This window comes from Manis pentadactyla, chromosome 8, assembly GCF_030020395.1.
Source record: "Manis pentadactyla isolate mManPen7 chromosome 8, mManPen7.hap1, whole genome shotgun sequence".
NCBI classification, from domain to species: domain Eukaryota; kingdom Metazoa; phylum Chordata; class Mammalia; order Pholidota; family Manidae; genus Manis; species Manis pentadactyla.
In genome coordinates, this window is record NC_080026.1 from 123,326,636 (window position 1) to 123,342,853 (window position 16,218).

Genomic DNA, 16,218 nt, shown 5'->3' on the forward strand with positions numbered 1-16,218 from the left:
TGAATGGCAGGAACTGTGACCACTGGAGTATGTGACCTATCGACAGGGGGCAGGAGCTACTCTACAACCCCATCTACCCCCCTGAAGAAATGTGGACCCAGTATTGCCAGGGCTTTTCATTCTTCAGGCTCAGTGAAAGGTCTTATGGAAAACCACTCAACTTTTAAGTGTGGCTCAAGGTCATAAAAACCCTACAAGGACCAGACAAGTCACATCATCTGCTGGTTGAACAGGCCCTCTCAGGGAATGCTCTTTTGGAAGTCACTGCACATTAGGTAAGTCGTTGGAAATGACCTGGAAAAGAAAATAGGGAAGGAGGAGGGAAACCGTTGACAGCAGAGTGAAAATGCTGGAGGAAAGTTAGGAGGTGTTAGTCAATGGAACACAATGAGAGAATGCGATTAACTTACTGAAAGGGATGGAGAAGGAAATAAAACTGAAACCACAAATTAGAGGAGATCAATGAGGGACCCATTCAGATACTGATAACTGGGAATTTTATTTTATCCTGGAAATAATAAGGAGATATTGAACATCTTTGAGCAAGAAAGTGACTGATACTTGGTTGCAGAGTCTTTACAAAATAGGGCCATCCCTAGAATCTCTTTTGATGAAGTATGAAACTATCTCCTTCCCTTTAATTAAACTAATCGACTGAAATCAAAGGAAAAGCAGTATAGGGCTGCAGCCCTTTTTGTGCAACCAGGACAGCTGAAACCTGAGCCCAGGTGAGCTTCATGGACTCGATGACTTGATTTGTTCCTTTTTCCTAAAGCCACTTTCTTGTCATTCTGTCACTTGCAATGTGTAAGCTGCCTCTAACAGGCCACCTTGAAGTTACTTAATAGAGGGTTCCAAAAGGCCGGAGACAATGAGACCAACTCCATAGGGGATGATACTATCAGCAACCTTGAAATCACAAATGTAGAAAAACGGATTGCCCAGTAGGATAATGGTTTCAGTGTGCTCAGAAAAGGAAGGCCTGGCATGAAGTCGTGGGCCTGAGTGATGTGGAGGAGAGAATTCCGATTCCACTCAGGATTAGCTCAAAAACAGAGGGGAGAGGTCAATATTTGCATTTTTCAGCAGCCATTTGATAGGGAACCTCTACTGGGCCTTGATGAGAGATTCTGCCGGGCAGCTTATGGTCACGTCCCTGTTCCCCTCACCTCAGTCACTCTCACCAGCTAGAAAATAATGACTTTTCTGTCATCCGTGTGTGTGTTTTAATTACTTCTCATTTTTTTTCAGAAACTAAAGCAATACTCTACATCACCCCTCCCTGGATGGCAATGAGGCTAAATGAGGTGATTTTTCAAGGCTCCAATTCTACAAACTCCATCTGGGAGAAGACTGAGAAGGACAGATGAGGAACAGAATCTTGAACTGCCCCCTTGCTCACTGGCGTGTGGGTCAGAACACCCTTGACAGCCACGGTTGAAGCTATTCACGAGTGATCCTGAAAGTCTAAGACACTGAGTCATTTGTTTTTTGTGGTCATGTGAATTTGAGTTTCAAGTAGGGGAAGACTGGCTTATGGGATCCAGTCCCACAGTTAGTGATGGAGCCCAGTCAGCAGGCCACAGTACAAGGCAGTCAGTATCTCACAGGCACTAGTTCACAGCAAGCAGTAAGAAGTAACCCCGAACAGAGAGTCAGCTGCTGGTAAAACAAGGGAGAGAAGTTTTATTGGGGAAATTATGTTTTATACAAGAGTTAGCAAGCATGGGGATTCAAGAAGGGTACTGAGCTCCATCCCCTGGGATCATCAAGGCTCTACTGTGCTGCAGTCAGAAATGAGGGTGGGCAGGATACCAAAAGGTCACACACAGTAGGCTCTCAATGATGTTTTCAAAATGCATATTTTAAAAAACAGTAAGAGCAAGAGCAAAACAAAGGAAATAGGTCCCAGTCTTACCAGGGGTTACTTCAAGGGGATGGAATTATGTGTTTTGCTCTGTATCTTTAATGTCTTGTAAACTTTCTGAATATTCTGCAATGAGCTAATATTCCTTCTATGGAAAGCACAAATCAAAAAGCAAAAGGGGAGGGAGGATGAGGGTGAGAAACATGACAGAAAGAGGTCAGCAGAAAACGGTAAAAGCCAAAGGAAACAAGCCTCAGCTCAGAGTCACCATGCAAGGCCCATCCCCACCTATGTACTAGATAGACTGTAGTCAGCATGACGTCTGTCTGGCAGCCTTTCCTCAAGATAAAATCAGAACCAGCCACCAGGCCAGCTTCACTGTTAGAAATGGTGATCTCTAGCAGTGCCTTTTGTGTGTGTGTGACCTCACAGTTTTGAACATGCTTTCACAACCTTCACGTACCTGTCTGTCTGACTCTCTGCTTAGTAGCAATATAAATATAATATGTAATTCTTTATATGTAAGTATATACTTTGATATGCAACTTCTAATTTTTCAAAATGTTTTTGAACGCCTCTCCTCTGTCCCTCAGCACAACCATGTAAGGAGCTTGGTGGAAATGAATGGCTAGAGAAGTGGCGCCGTTTGCCCGCAGTTGCCCGGTGAGTTGAGGGCAGAACAGAACTGGGGATGGGGGAACAGCAGAGGTTGAGAATCTAAATGCCTCCCATGTCCATGCCCTCTGTTTGCCCAAGAGAAGACCAGGCTGTACTGCAGATTAACTTGGAGTATGCACAGAGCCACAGATGGATTTCCCATCAATTTTAACCATCTTTCAAGTCCACTGGGAATGATTGTTTTCCATGGCTTTTTAACCCAACTACAGGAGAACAGAGCTGGTTTCAAACCAGAAACTAAAGCAATGTAAATGGTCAGGGATAACTAGTAAAAGTGATAGGGCACATGGGTCAGGGCACAAAACCACAGAGCTATCTGGCATTTGAAATACTTAAAGAAAATTGCAGGCCTGTCCATACAGCTGTCCTAATTGCTCAGATTCAACTTCCTGGGCTACTTTGTTTTGTTTTCAAAAGAAAAATAATCATTGCACTACCTTCTCCCATAAAGGAACTCACAGCTGGGCATATATGCATACAATTCTGAATGGTCCCAGGATATCAGCACAAGTTTCCCCTGCTAGCAGAAAGAGAAGGTTCAAATGAAACCTTCCATAAGCTGAAAAGGCATTAAGCACAGAAACAATTACCATTAACTTACATGGAAAAAATTTTAAGCCTAGACCAGACCCTCTGTTTGCCCAACAGATAACCTCTCTTAGGCTTTTCTGATACCTGGGGACACATCTTGTCAATAGATGCACAGAATAAATCCAGATAAAGCAGAGATGCTCACAAACACAGTTTAAAGCTGTGGCAGCTTGCTGCTGAGGTGCTGTGTGGCCCTAGCCGAGGAGCCTGGCAGGGCTGCTCTTGCTGCCAGGCCGTGTGCTGCCCCTATAAGGGGTCAGTGCAAAACCAACACCGAATGCTGTTGTTGCTTTTCACCATTTTCATGAAAACGAAAAATCCTCTTCAGATTTCTTTGGTTAGCAAAAACAGGTACTAAAGTGAAGTGGTGCAAACACAAAATTTCAAAAAGCAGAGGATACCTGTATCATTACTTGGACCAACCTATTAGCTCACTGGGTTACTGCCAGATAAGGTCCTTCAACTGTGAATTGTTAATGAGCTGGGGAAATATTCAGTGACCACATAATCACTAAGTAATTGACTCTGTAAAGACAGCCAACAAAGACCCTAGAAAAGCAAATGGGACCAATTCCAGAAAGACAATGCCCTCGTCTCCCAGGCCTGCAGGTGAGAGGTGTGAGAGGGTCGGCCTTCATTTCTCCTGCAAGCTCTCATCTTCACGTTCTGCTTTGATCTGATTTCCCAGCATATGAGCAGACCTGACTATAAGGCAGAGTTGGTGGATAAACAGTCGCATAGCATGTGATTTAAAAGCAGAGTTAGTGTCAGAAAGACTGCACTGGCGGCCAGTGTCAGAAAGACTGCACTGGAGAAAGTGCCAGATAAAACTGCCCTTCGCTGGGACTTTCGGCAACGGTGATAGGGTGGTAGAATAAGCCGCCTTTCATGGAGCACTACTGAGGTGCCGAGTACTTCATTGCCTTATTTGTTTAGTCTTCCCAACAACTGGAGGCAAATGAGGAAAGTGGGAGAAAAAGTTTAAGTGACTTATCCGCAGTCACACAGCTGGTCTGTCTCTCTTCCGTGTCCTGTTTCCTCACCACCTCACCCACTTTCCCACCACTGGGTACTTGCCCCCCGGGCATCACAGAAATAGTGACATCATGCTTGTGCACCAAGGCTACAGTGCTTCCTCCCAGTCAGGATGAGACTTGGCCAGCAGGGATTGCACTTTATGTCAGCGGCTAACCAAGTTAGGTAAAGGCTGGACGACAGGCTGGGTAGTGGGAATTCAGCTGTCTATGATCCAGAGACAGTCCTTTGCTCTCACAGTACTTACAGTAGAGTAGGACAGATAAGCATTCAACAAGGACTAATAACAGCAGGATTGTTAAGGCAAATGGATGATCACCTAAAAATGCTTAGAAAATGAGGATGTGAAGGATTTTTTTTTCTCAGTTCCCTTTGAGCACCTGTACTGCACGAGGGTTTTAGTCCTGGGCAAGTTCACTGTGGATTCTGTGAGACTGAGAAATAACAACAGAACACTCTTGGGGTAAAAAAGCATTTATACCTGGCTTCCTTCTCCTGCTGGCAGGTCGAGCACTAGATTCATATCTGCATCCAGCAGTCTGCAGGTCCCTAATCCACCTCCATCTCTGCCTCCACCCAGAGTACTGGGTGGAGCTCTTTATATAGTGACTCAGTCAATAATAGCGCATTGTCTACGGGTCTGGGAGCAGTGGCCTAGCTGTAGACCAATTACATCATCTAGTAGTTTAGGAGCAGGTGAGGATCCTGGCCACAGGAACTTCTACTTTTTTCACAGCACCCAAGACTCTTTTGGGAACTCAGTGAAGTACAAACAATTTTTATTATAATACTAAGGCAATATTTGCCTTTATTACTGGGTTGACATTTGTAGTAATCATGCAAAAATAATGGTGAATAAAACTGCTGGTACCTTAACAGCAACATCAAATCACACTGACAGCCTTTGTAATTGTCCATGTGGTACACTCCCAGTTTTTTAAAAAAGCCATATTCATGTAAGAATATTCTCAATGAAGCAGCCACAATTATGAATTTAAATAAATTCCAACCCTTGAATATGTAACATTTTAATATTAATATTAAAATCAAATATAACAAAGTAGGGGCACAAACCAAACACTCCTATTGCATACCAAAGTACGAGGATTATCACAGAGAAAAGCACTTGCACGATTGTGTGAATTAAGCCACTGTTTCAAGTAATGACACTTTTACTTGAATGAACAATTGACAAATTATGGTTACTTGGACCTGGATCTTTGGCTGACATTTTCTCTAAAATGAACTAAGTGAGTCTGTCACAAGAAAGTAAATGGTGATGTCTGTTATCAATAAAAGAAGCTGAACTTCCACTAGAAAAACTAGAATTTCCAAAGTCTCTATCCACTATCATGATCCTAACAGCTTCTCAATACTCACTGACTTTTATGAAGAGATATTGGTGATATTAAGGAATATAATTTGTATATAAGGAAATTCGTCAACCTTTGGAAAATTTGCATAACTCAGTGAATCAATATTTTCCAAAAGACCAATGCATAGTGTCACTATGGGTGAAAGATTCATTGAAGTGTAAGACAGACTAATGGATTTTAGTATAGCAAAATACAAGACGTTCATTGATAGGGTTTCAGATTCCACTAAGCTGTTAATGTATAAGAAAGTACCATTTGTTGAGTATCAGAAAAGAACATCCACAATTATCTAAAATCTGTTAAAATACTCCTCTCTTTCCTAACTATAAATCTGTGTGAAGCCAGATTTTTTCTTATAAATCAACCAAAACAACATATCAGAAAAAAATTGAATGCAGAAGCAGATATGAGAATCCAGCTGTCTTCTATTAAGCTAGACGGTATAAAGAGATTTGTAAGAATCTAAAAATCTCTGCCATCTCTTAGATGAATATTTTTTGTTTTGGAAAATACAGTTACTTTTTCATTAAAAATGTTATTTATGCTAACATTTGATGGGTTTATTGTTATGTTTAAATAAATTAATTTTTTTTGATTTCTCAGTTTTAATTTCTCATGTGGCCAAATACCAATGGACATGATCCACAAAACCAAAGCTCTTCAACAACTTTTAAGAGCATAAAGGAATCCTGAAACCAAAAGTATGAGAACTCAAGATTCAGATCTCTCTTGACAATATTATTAATGAGATGAAAAAATACTTGAATACTTAGGTACTGTTATTCCAAAGTCTCTCTATATTTTGTTCATTTTTCTTATTTTACTCATTTAACAAATATTTATTAGATGCCAGATACTGTGCTAATAATATAGTTGTTCTCTAGTATTTCTGTTAATAAGACCTACTGAACTTTTTGCTTTCCTTTTCTTTTTATAAATTGAATTGAATTAATAAGCACTTGAATCAATACAGACCCTAGAGCCACATGTCTTAGGGTCATAGTCAGGCTTCCATTTATTAGCTGTGCAATTGGCAAGATACTTAACCTCTCTATGCCTCAATAGCCTCACTTGTACATTAGAGATAACTATATATGCCCACCTCATAGGGCTATTGGCAAGAATAAATTTGCCAAGACATGAAAAGTGTTTATAATAGTGCTAACACAGCAAATGATAAATAACTATCAATTAAAATTGTAGTATTACAAAAAGCTTACTATCATTGTTCTACATCGTGAAAAATCCCTTTCAACAACATGTTTACTTTGCAGATAAGGAAACAAATAATTAAAGGGTCTGTTTGAATATCCCAGACATATCCTCTAACAGCCTCCTACCTACAACCCTACTCTGAAGGAAAGGGAAGCCAAAATTCTCTTACGCCTGATCACAGTACTTTAACTAACTTGAACTTGATCTCTAATCTCAGCTAATTGGACCAGGGACTGCTCCCCCTATAAACTGATCAGCAACCATTGAGATAGCTGGCCTGGTAAAAGAGCTCTGCCAGTAAGGTACTAGCAGACCAATCAGATCCTCTCTTGGGATTGACCCATAATCCACAGAGGGACTCAGCAAGCATTGGGTGGACTGGGTAGATTGTATGCCTTGGGCATGAGAAAGGGTTGCAGCAGCATTGTGCCAAGATTTACGGCTCTGACCAGATAATCTCTACAAGCTCTGACAGCCACTGACACATCCAGTCCAGGACCCCAAGTTCTCCCGTCCTCCCTGCCCTTCGCCAAGGCTAGAGCCCATCACCCTGTGCTCTGGGGCCTGAGCTTCCCGGCGCAGGGCCAGTAGGCCTACCACTCTGAAATGTGTAGTCTTTGCACTGAACTGCATTCCCATTATATCTGCAGGGTCTTCTCTTTAGACTTCAGCAGTGGAGGACAGAAAAGGAGAACAAGCCCATTTCTGTTTTTTGTTTGATGTTTTTTCCCACACAGTTGGCTGCCATCAAAGAGATTATCCTATTGTCTGCAGTTGGGCCAGGGCCCAGGAGGTGGGCCACAGACACAGCTGGGATTGATGAGCATAACCTTGCAATGCTGCCAAAGGAGGCAGAGGTTGGGAGTACCAGGAGATGCAGAGATGGCAACAAATCTCAGCACTGCAAAAAAGGAGTTCCTGGACAGTCATGCAAAAAAGGAAAGAGGGTTGAGGGACCTCAGTTTATCTATAATACACATTAACCATTTCAGTCTTCAGTTTGAACAACTGAGATTTTTTTCATTTTATGTAAGATACCCTTAATCACTGAAACAGTCAATCTTTCCATCTATATTGCTGCCTTAAATCCCTTCCTTATAGAAAATCTGCTGCCACATTGTGCATAAACTAGTTCTTCTGGATAAGTAATTGGATTAACTAAACAGAGTTTCCACACGAGCTCAGGAAATATCTGTGACCCTTTCCCTGCCCACAAGCAGTGTAGAGAGGCTGGTATTTGCAGAGCATATCAGAAGAGTGGCTTCAAGAGCTCTGTGGCATGTCCAAAGATGATTTTTTCTCTCTCTCTGCCAAAGACAGAGGCCTATGTGCTAAACCTTAAGATTTTCAGAGAGGAAGATACCAACCTCTCCCTAGAATGAGATCAGGAAAGAAGTCATTCTTAACAACTCCGAATCAATGCTTCTGAGCACAGCCTTCTTTAAGGCTTCCCCAAGGGATGTTAGGACATGCTGAGACTCAGCGTGCACTCAGATTATTTCCAGATAATTTTCTAATCTGAGGCCTTGAACACGGGCCAAGGCCTTTGCTCTTTATTCATTATGGAGTTGGTTAACAAATATTTACTGAGCATTTTTTAAAGATTCCCAGGCTGTGAATTGATGAGGCTGGAACTCTTTTAAGAAGAATGATCTGTCAGTGATTTTCCTGGTTGGCTGACATCAAGGAACACAGCTTGAGGCTCTTTTAACAGTTAAGTTTGGATGTAGTGAGGCCTGAATAAGAATGGTGACAGAGGAAATAGAAAACAATGGAATAGTGTAAGAAACCAGCTTAATAAGCAAATACATTGTGGTGGCTTTAGAATCAGACAATCATGGGTCAAATGCGAGCACCAGCACTTACCCCAGCAAGTGACTTAATCTTCCCGTTTCAGTTTTCTTATCCATAAACTAAGAATAATAAACCTACTCTCAGATAGATAGATAGATAGGTAGATGGATGGATAGATAGATAGATATGCACATGCACAATCTTCCCAAATGTAGTTATATATATTTGACAATTATCTATTCACCAAAACCCATTTTCTCATCTCCCTGGGAAAACAGCTAAAGTTAAATATTGCCACATGGCTGAGTTCTAGACAATGAACTGTGAGTAAAAATGATGGGTGCCACTTCTAGGCCTGGTCTTTTCCGATTCCCCATTGGACACCCTCCATGCTGTTTCTCCATATGTGGGTTCAAATATAGAGATCTTGAGGACTCGGAGGGGAACAGAACCATGAGATGCAAGAAGCTCAGCTCCCTGGTTTAACTGTGGGAATACAACCTACCAACTGGGAACACCTGTTTTAAATTTAAAATGCATAAGAAATGAATTTCTATTATACTAAGCCCTTGGTGTAGGGCTTTCTATCTATCTTTCTCTTGTACAGAAACTGACATCATAATCCCTCAACAAATGATCATTATGAGATTTTCTGATAGGGGAAATACAAAGACCTACAAGTTCTCAGTTTAAGAAGAAAAGACACACACATAGCAGCACATACTAGATGTCATAGACATGATGCAGACAACAGAAGCTCAAAAAGTTCGAAGTCCCTGGAGGTAGGGCAATCTGAAGCAACTCCACACAGCAAGTAGCTTTGAGCTTGTCTTTGAAGAATGAGTACAAACTCTCTGGGTAATGTAGATCCTACTCATTCACCAACATTTAAAAACACTCAAGAAATTCCCCATCATCCAGTATCCACCTGTGGTCTGCAACACACTTTGGGTCTTACCCAGTATTTCTCTAAAGCTCATGTCTTCTGCCAATGATGTCCAATGTGATTTGGCCCCGGTTTTCATGCAATGGTCTCATCTGCAACCTTCTGCAGTCACTTATTATCCACTTTCCATTCCTAGAAGCCCAGGTCCAAGAAACGAAGGACCTCCAGTTTCAGAATTTTTGATATCCTTCCTCTTGGGTCCATCACAACCTTTGGTTTGTGACTTTAAGAAAATGGCTGGTAAATGAGCCTGTAATTATGCGTGTATATTGTTCCAGCATTTTGCCTTGTTCCTTGCAGCTATGAATCGGTTAATCCATTTTAATGACCATTTCCGTGTAGCTATACAAGAACTTCATTTCAGAAATCAAAAGACTGATAAATCCAAGGGAAATGTTTTGTATTTTAATCATTACCAAGTAAAGAAAGTTTGCAACATAAACTTACTGCTCGAATTTCCCTCTAGCAAATAAAAGATTACAGATAATATGATGGGAATTCTGTCATGACTTGTAACTTGAATCATAACTATTTCCCTTTAGTCCTTAAAAACAGTGCATTGGCCTATTTTATATGTTAGGTAGCAACTACCTTTGTAATCTCCTAAATTTTCACCTTTCCCCAAATATTTAACACAGGCCTTGTCATTCTCTAGGTTCAGAAATGTACCATGTGTACATTGAGATGCAAGGAAGACTTACAAGTGTCACACAGCATTCTGCCAGTTTATTAAACAAATGAGAGCCACATATGCAAGGTCAGCAAAAACAGAAAAACGGACTGCTCAGAATTTGGTACATGCAATCATTTAAACCTCATTTAACCACAATGTCAAGCATATATTTTGCAGTGAGAGTGCCAGTGGAGCTGCAGGGTTTTGAAAACACTCTCTCCCTCTACCCTAGGGTGCAATTTGGTTCTTAGAGCAAAGAGTGGACATTGGCAAGTATATGCACTACACTTAAACAGAAACCCATTTCATGCAGTATGGAAATGGTCTTCTCTTCAGAAACACTTAAGTAATAGTGTCTATAGAAGCTGCAATAATCAGCTAGTATTGACTGCAAAGAACTGGTTGAAGGAAAATCAGAGAAGCGTATTTTCAGGGTTTGAGAAGGAGTCCTACCAGGTCTCTATGTTAACTGGCCAGACTCTAATTGACTTCACAAATACAGAATAATACCCTTCAGCAGAGGCTGGTGGTTGAGGGCAGTTGATTTCACTTTGAAAAGTCCTTTGGCCTCTTCCAAAGAACCACTTTGTATCATTCATTCAGTAAATATTTCTAAGTCAACTATGCACTATGTACTGTGCTGGGAGCTATGGATTTAATGCTAAGCAAACACTGAGATGTAATCCTTGCCTCAATGGAGTTTTCAGTTTAATGCAGGAGGCTTCGTGCAAAAGAGTGAAGTCACAGTATGATAAATGCCATATAGAAGTGTGTTGTGCTTTAAGGGGGTTGTTCTGTCCTGGAAGCAGTGCAGATAAGAAATGGATCTCAACTCATATGTTAATTCCAATTGATTACTAGTGGCTGTTTGAGATGCACTGTTGAGAATGCTTCTGAGGTCTTGTATGAGGTCAAAGGGAAAGAGTTTCTTAAATAGTGGTATCTGGCATGGATACAGAAGGGGAAAGTGGAGTATATGTGCCTGACAGACATCTAGAGCATGTTGGTATTTGAGAACAAAATAATGTGTGATCACAATTGCATATAATCTAATACTGGTGTATAAAATAATGACATAAATTCTTTTTCTCTGCCGCTGCTTCCTTCTGCCTCGATCTGAAAACTGGAGCGGCCAGTACCTCTACAACAAACCGTCACAGACACTCCATCTCTGGCAAAAGTACGAAGGTATCAGGCCTGGTTAGACGTTGGCTAGGAGTGAAGAAGCAGCAGCTGTGAGTGGCTCACTGAGTAAGCGAATGGCTTCCCATGAAGCTCCTGGGAGGAAAAATCAGCCAATCAAAACAGACATGGATCCTAGAGGGTAAGTCTGTGTATTAGTTCTAGTTTCTATGGATCCATGGGACAATTACTCTGATCTTCATTATATATCTGTGACCAGACAGATATTTGCCAGAGAAAGAAAACCCAAAATGGCATTATCCACCAAGAATGGAAATTCAGATGATATGAAAGGCCAAGCAAAAGAAAATGTGCTTGAAGTCAAACAAGACAGCCTGCTTAGCAGTTTAGGAAAAGAGCTATAAAAAAGTATGAGAGGGTTGATGAATGTGTTATCTCCATCCTACATCTGCGCCCCCTTCAGTGTTGTATCTCCTGCTAGAATATTCTGCCTCTGCACACACATGCACATGCATATGTGTGCATACACACATGCACACATCCCATCAGCACCCACCCCAACTCCTTCTCAGCCTGCAAGCCCCATCTCAAGTCTCTTCAGAGATTTCCTTGATCAGACTGTCTAAATTAGATGCCTCTTCTCTGTCCCATTATTCTTTAACTTTAAGGAACATTTGTGTCCTTCCCCAATATCCTTACTTTACCCCAATTACAGTATGGATATTAAAAAAGCTTGTGTATTTATGTAAATATATGTTTAATGTATATATTTATATATACTTTATGTATATATCTATATAGATATATTTCAAGAACAGAACAAATTATTCACCTTGCATGTTTTAGACCAGCAGTGAGATCCCTAATGTTGACATGAGGAGGAGCTGTTTTTTATTCTCCAGTCTTAAAATTGGATGTGAGTGATCATCTACATTTGCCCTCTTACAGCACTAAACTATGTTTTCTAGCTTTATCTTGCATCTACCTACCACTTCAGCATTTTATTAAAAATAATAATAATAAAAAGGGAGAAATGTGGGATTTACATATAAATCAAGTATAAAAATCAAACGAATATTCATATTTGACCTGATTGTTTATAGTTCATAATGCGTGATCAAAACTGAAAGTTACTGCGATGACTGCCCTTGCACTGTTCACCATGTAAGAACTTATTCACTATGTAATAATTTAAATTGTTCACCATGTAAGAACTTGTTCGTTATGCTTCAGAAGATTGGAGACTGTTGAGAATTAGGCTTAGGGTTGATTAATGATTGTGCATTGAGTCCCCTATACAGAATTTTATTGTTGTTAACAACCATTTGATCAACAAATATGAGAGATGCCCTCTCAAAAAAAAAAAAAAATTGGAGGTGAGGTGAGGAGAATAAGGGGTAGGAGGAGACAGGGGAGGCAGGGGTGGATAGGTCCTACTCTTTTGAGAAGGGCAAGACTTTATCTTTTGCTCAGAGATAGCCAGACAAGGCTGCAGGATGTCCTGGAGAGGCTAGTTTATCTGCCTGGGCAATCTGCTTCTCTGGAAGGGGTGTCTTTAGGGTTTGGGGGGGATGAGGAAGTGGAGCTTCTTGATCTAAATTTCTAAGGCACTATCAGCAGAGGGTCTTTAATGGCTTCTCAATTCTCTTTTATGAGATGTGTTTTCTCTCAGGGGAACACCACTTTCTCTGGAGAACTGTTAATTCCCAAGGCCTAAACCACTGAAGCCTGCAAGGGAACACCCACTCATTTGCAAATTGGCAAACAGAACCTCCCACAAAGTAGAAGGCTGGATTCAGGACTTACAGGAAACAATGGAGTCCATTAACAAAGCCAACAGTTAATGAACTCAAAACAGTAGGCTTTAAAAAATAAGCTAAAAAAGCAGCCTTTTAAACTTTAATGCATGATTATTAGCTTTATTTTTAAAGTACCATGTTACCTCAGTAAGTTTCCTGATTTGTTTATCATCATTATTCATCATCTATATAATTTCTCAGCTGTGAATGGAAGTGTTGATTGGAATTGTGCAAATGGCAACTCTTTTATGTCTGGGTCAGCTTTCAAATATCAGGCAAGACTTTCAAATAGAACAGGTAGCTTCTGTTGCCTGGCAATTCCTAAAAGAAAGATACAGGAAAGACAAGCTCACCTTTCAGAAGACTCTGCCATAAAAGCCCCTTTAGGGGGCTGTTTCAAGATCCTAGATTTTTTAAATCTTCCCATCAGTATTACTTGTGTGTATTATGGAGAAATAGCAACGCGTCTCAGTGGTAGATGTTGCTTCCGGCTCCACCTCCCAGGTGCACACCTCTCACTCCATCCTCAACTCAGGAAGGGGCGGGATACTGGGAAGCAGAGAGGGGGTGGGTAATTACCCTGACAAAAACAGGAGCCTCCTACCTTTTATCAGAGCAAGTATCAAATCCTGTTTAACCCAAGGACATTTTGTCCCATTCTATTTCTTATGCAAATTCAACATCTAGAGACCAGCCTGCCACAAAAGTTGACTCTGCTTCCCCGACTTCATTCAATTTGACCGTGAAAGGAGTATCATGTACCAGATTGTTAACTAGCTCCTCCCTCCAAGAAATTGTAGGCGAGATCTTATCATTATCAGGCTTCTCTAAGAAATCAAAAGCCCCTGCTCTTTGTTAAGGTGGGCTTCTAAAGAGAGAAATACTCCCACTGGAAAATGTCCAGAGTTCACTCAGGAACACTGTTGGCATGTCCTTCCAGCCCGAGGATACCCAACCTGAGATGAACAAACTTAATGGCAGTGAACCTTTACTGAGGATTTACTGTGCACCAGGCACTGTGCTGAGAAATTTAAACGTATTATTTCATTAGGTTCTTGCAACAGCCATAGGAGATAGGAAGCCCAATGTTACAAATTGGAGGCTAGCTTGGGAAGGTCAAGGTGATTGCACAAGAACACATAATTGGAAATGTGACAGAGTGATCACCTCTAATTCCTGTGCTCTTAGTTACACAGGGCATAATTCAAATTGATGACAAAAGTATATACAGTCCCGCAGTGACCCAGAACTAAATCAGCGTACTTCTGATTTCCCATAGAGAACTAAATACAAACAGAAGTCTTCCCTGATGCCCTGCCCCTATGGAGGAAAATAAGCCATATCTGTGCAAACTGTTTACATCTCATTAATACTCTGAGTAACACTGTGCCGTAGATATTATCATATCCTTTTAGAAAAGGACGAAATTAAGATCCACAGAAGACAAGGAACTTGCCCAAGAACACACAGCTAGGAGGTGACCTAGGAGGGCTTTGACCCCAGGCTGACTGCCGTCTGTCTGCTCAGCCTTGCTCTGCACGGCCTCACAGCATCTTACCGGTGCCCCTCTCACATTTCCACTGGGAGACAAGAAAGGCTTTTTTTTCTACCACAACCTTTCTATGAGTGAACCCTGCCCTTCTAGGACAGAGACAAGATGACCCATTGACCTGCTTGGGTCAAGGCTGGCTAAGAAGGACATATTTGAAGATGTGCAAAAAGAATCTTCTTGAAATAGAAACAAAGAATCCAACATACCTAGAAGAGCAATACTGAAGTATCAGTGATGAATAACCATTTATGTCGAATCAAGAGGGAGCATTCCTTATGCAGCTAGGTCGTTTCAGGCCTCTGTGACGTAGCTTACTTGTTACTTCCTCTGTCCAGCAGTCTGATTCTCCACTCTTCCCTCCTCTCCACCTCGCATGCCCAGGACACGCTCCCTCCCCACCCCCCACCCCCACCTATTTCCTAGCTCCACTGACTGTGCCTGTATCTTCCCAGGGCCTAGGGCAGCGCCTGGTATATTTTAGGAGCTCAATAAATGTTTAAGAAAAAGGAGGGAGGAAGAAGCAGAGGTAATGCTAAGGCCTAGGAAAGAGAAACTCAGAGAATTCACACATGCTTGTGAGACTCAAGTGCCTCTTTTTTGCTCAGGAGGTAGGGCTATAACGAGCTATGGAGATCAGTGTAAACGTGCTGATTTTTATAGGCCACCCTAAACTTGGTCCAACTTGCTTTTTTTTTTTTAATGTTTTATGGAGATCATGCACTCCCCTCTTCAGGCCATTTGGTCTTTAGCAATAAAATATACTGCATGTTTGTTATATAATATACATATGTCTCCTGGGAACTTGAGTCTACAATGCAATACATTGTGGTACTTTTCTTTGTGGAAAAGTAAAACAACTCATGGACACACACATTTGTAAGAAATTGTCACTCAGGTAATCTATTTACGTAGTACCTTACAGTGTACAAGAGCCTTTATATCATTGCTCTCCCACCTTGCGAGGTAAGCTCAGGGCTACAGGCCTCCATTTACAGAGAAGGAAACTGAGTCACAGAAATGTTTAATGTCTTGTCATGTGGCTATATCCTCATTCTTTGGCACCATCTTTGTAAGACATACCATCAATTTAACAATAGATTTTGAGGAAATAAGGAAACTCTACCATATTATATATGTATATTGCTCATAAGACACATCCCAGTGTTTCTGAGATGTTAAATTATGTGTGCTTGGAAGGAAGGATATGTATCTTAGAACTAAGGAAATACGGTAAGTAGCAAAACAGTGATTTATTCCGGTATTCTCTGAGTCATTGTGCATGGATAATTTAGCTTGTCAGCTACATTTTATATCTGTCTTTTTTTACATCTGTTTGTTCTTTTTACATCTGTCTCTCAAAGGGCTCCATGCAGTGGCTTCTGTACAATATATTCTCAGGTGACTGATAAATGAGTCTGTTTCCTATAAAAACAAAAATCAAAACAAATCCTGATCTTTCATTCTGAAATTTCTGGGTGCTAACAATTTCCAGCCGTATATTTGGAAACTTCTTAGAAATAGCATTTTATCTGCTGTCTTTGGTAGATCT

At 40.9% G+C, this 16,218-nt stretch overlaps 1 protein-coding gene across 1 annotated transcript in view; it reads right to left on the bottom strand.

The window, feature by feature from the left end:
* LOC118919077 (guanylate cyclase 2G-like) overlaps positions 1-16,218 on the bottom strand; it is an 83,706-nt gene that overhangs the window by 8,275 nt on the left and 59,213 nt on the right. The window lies entirely within an intron of this gene.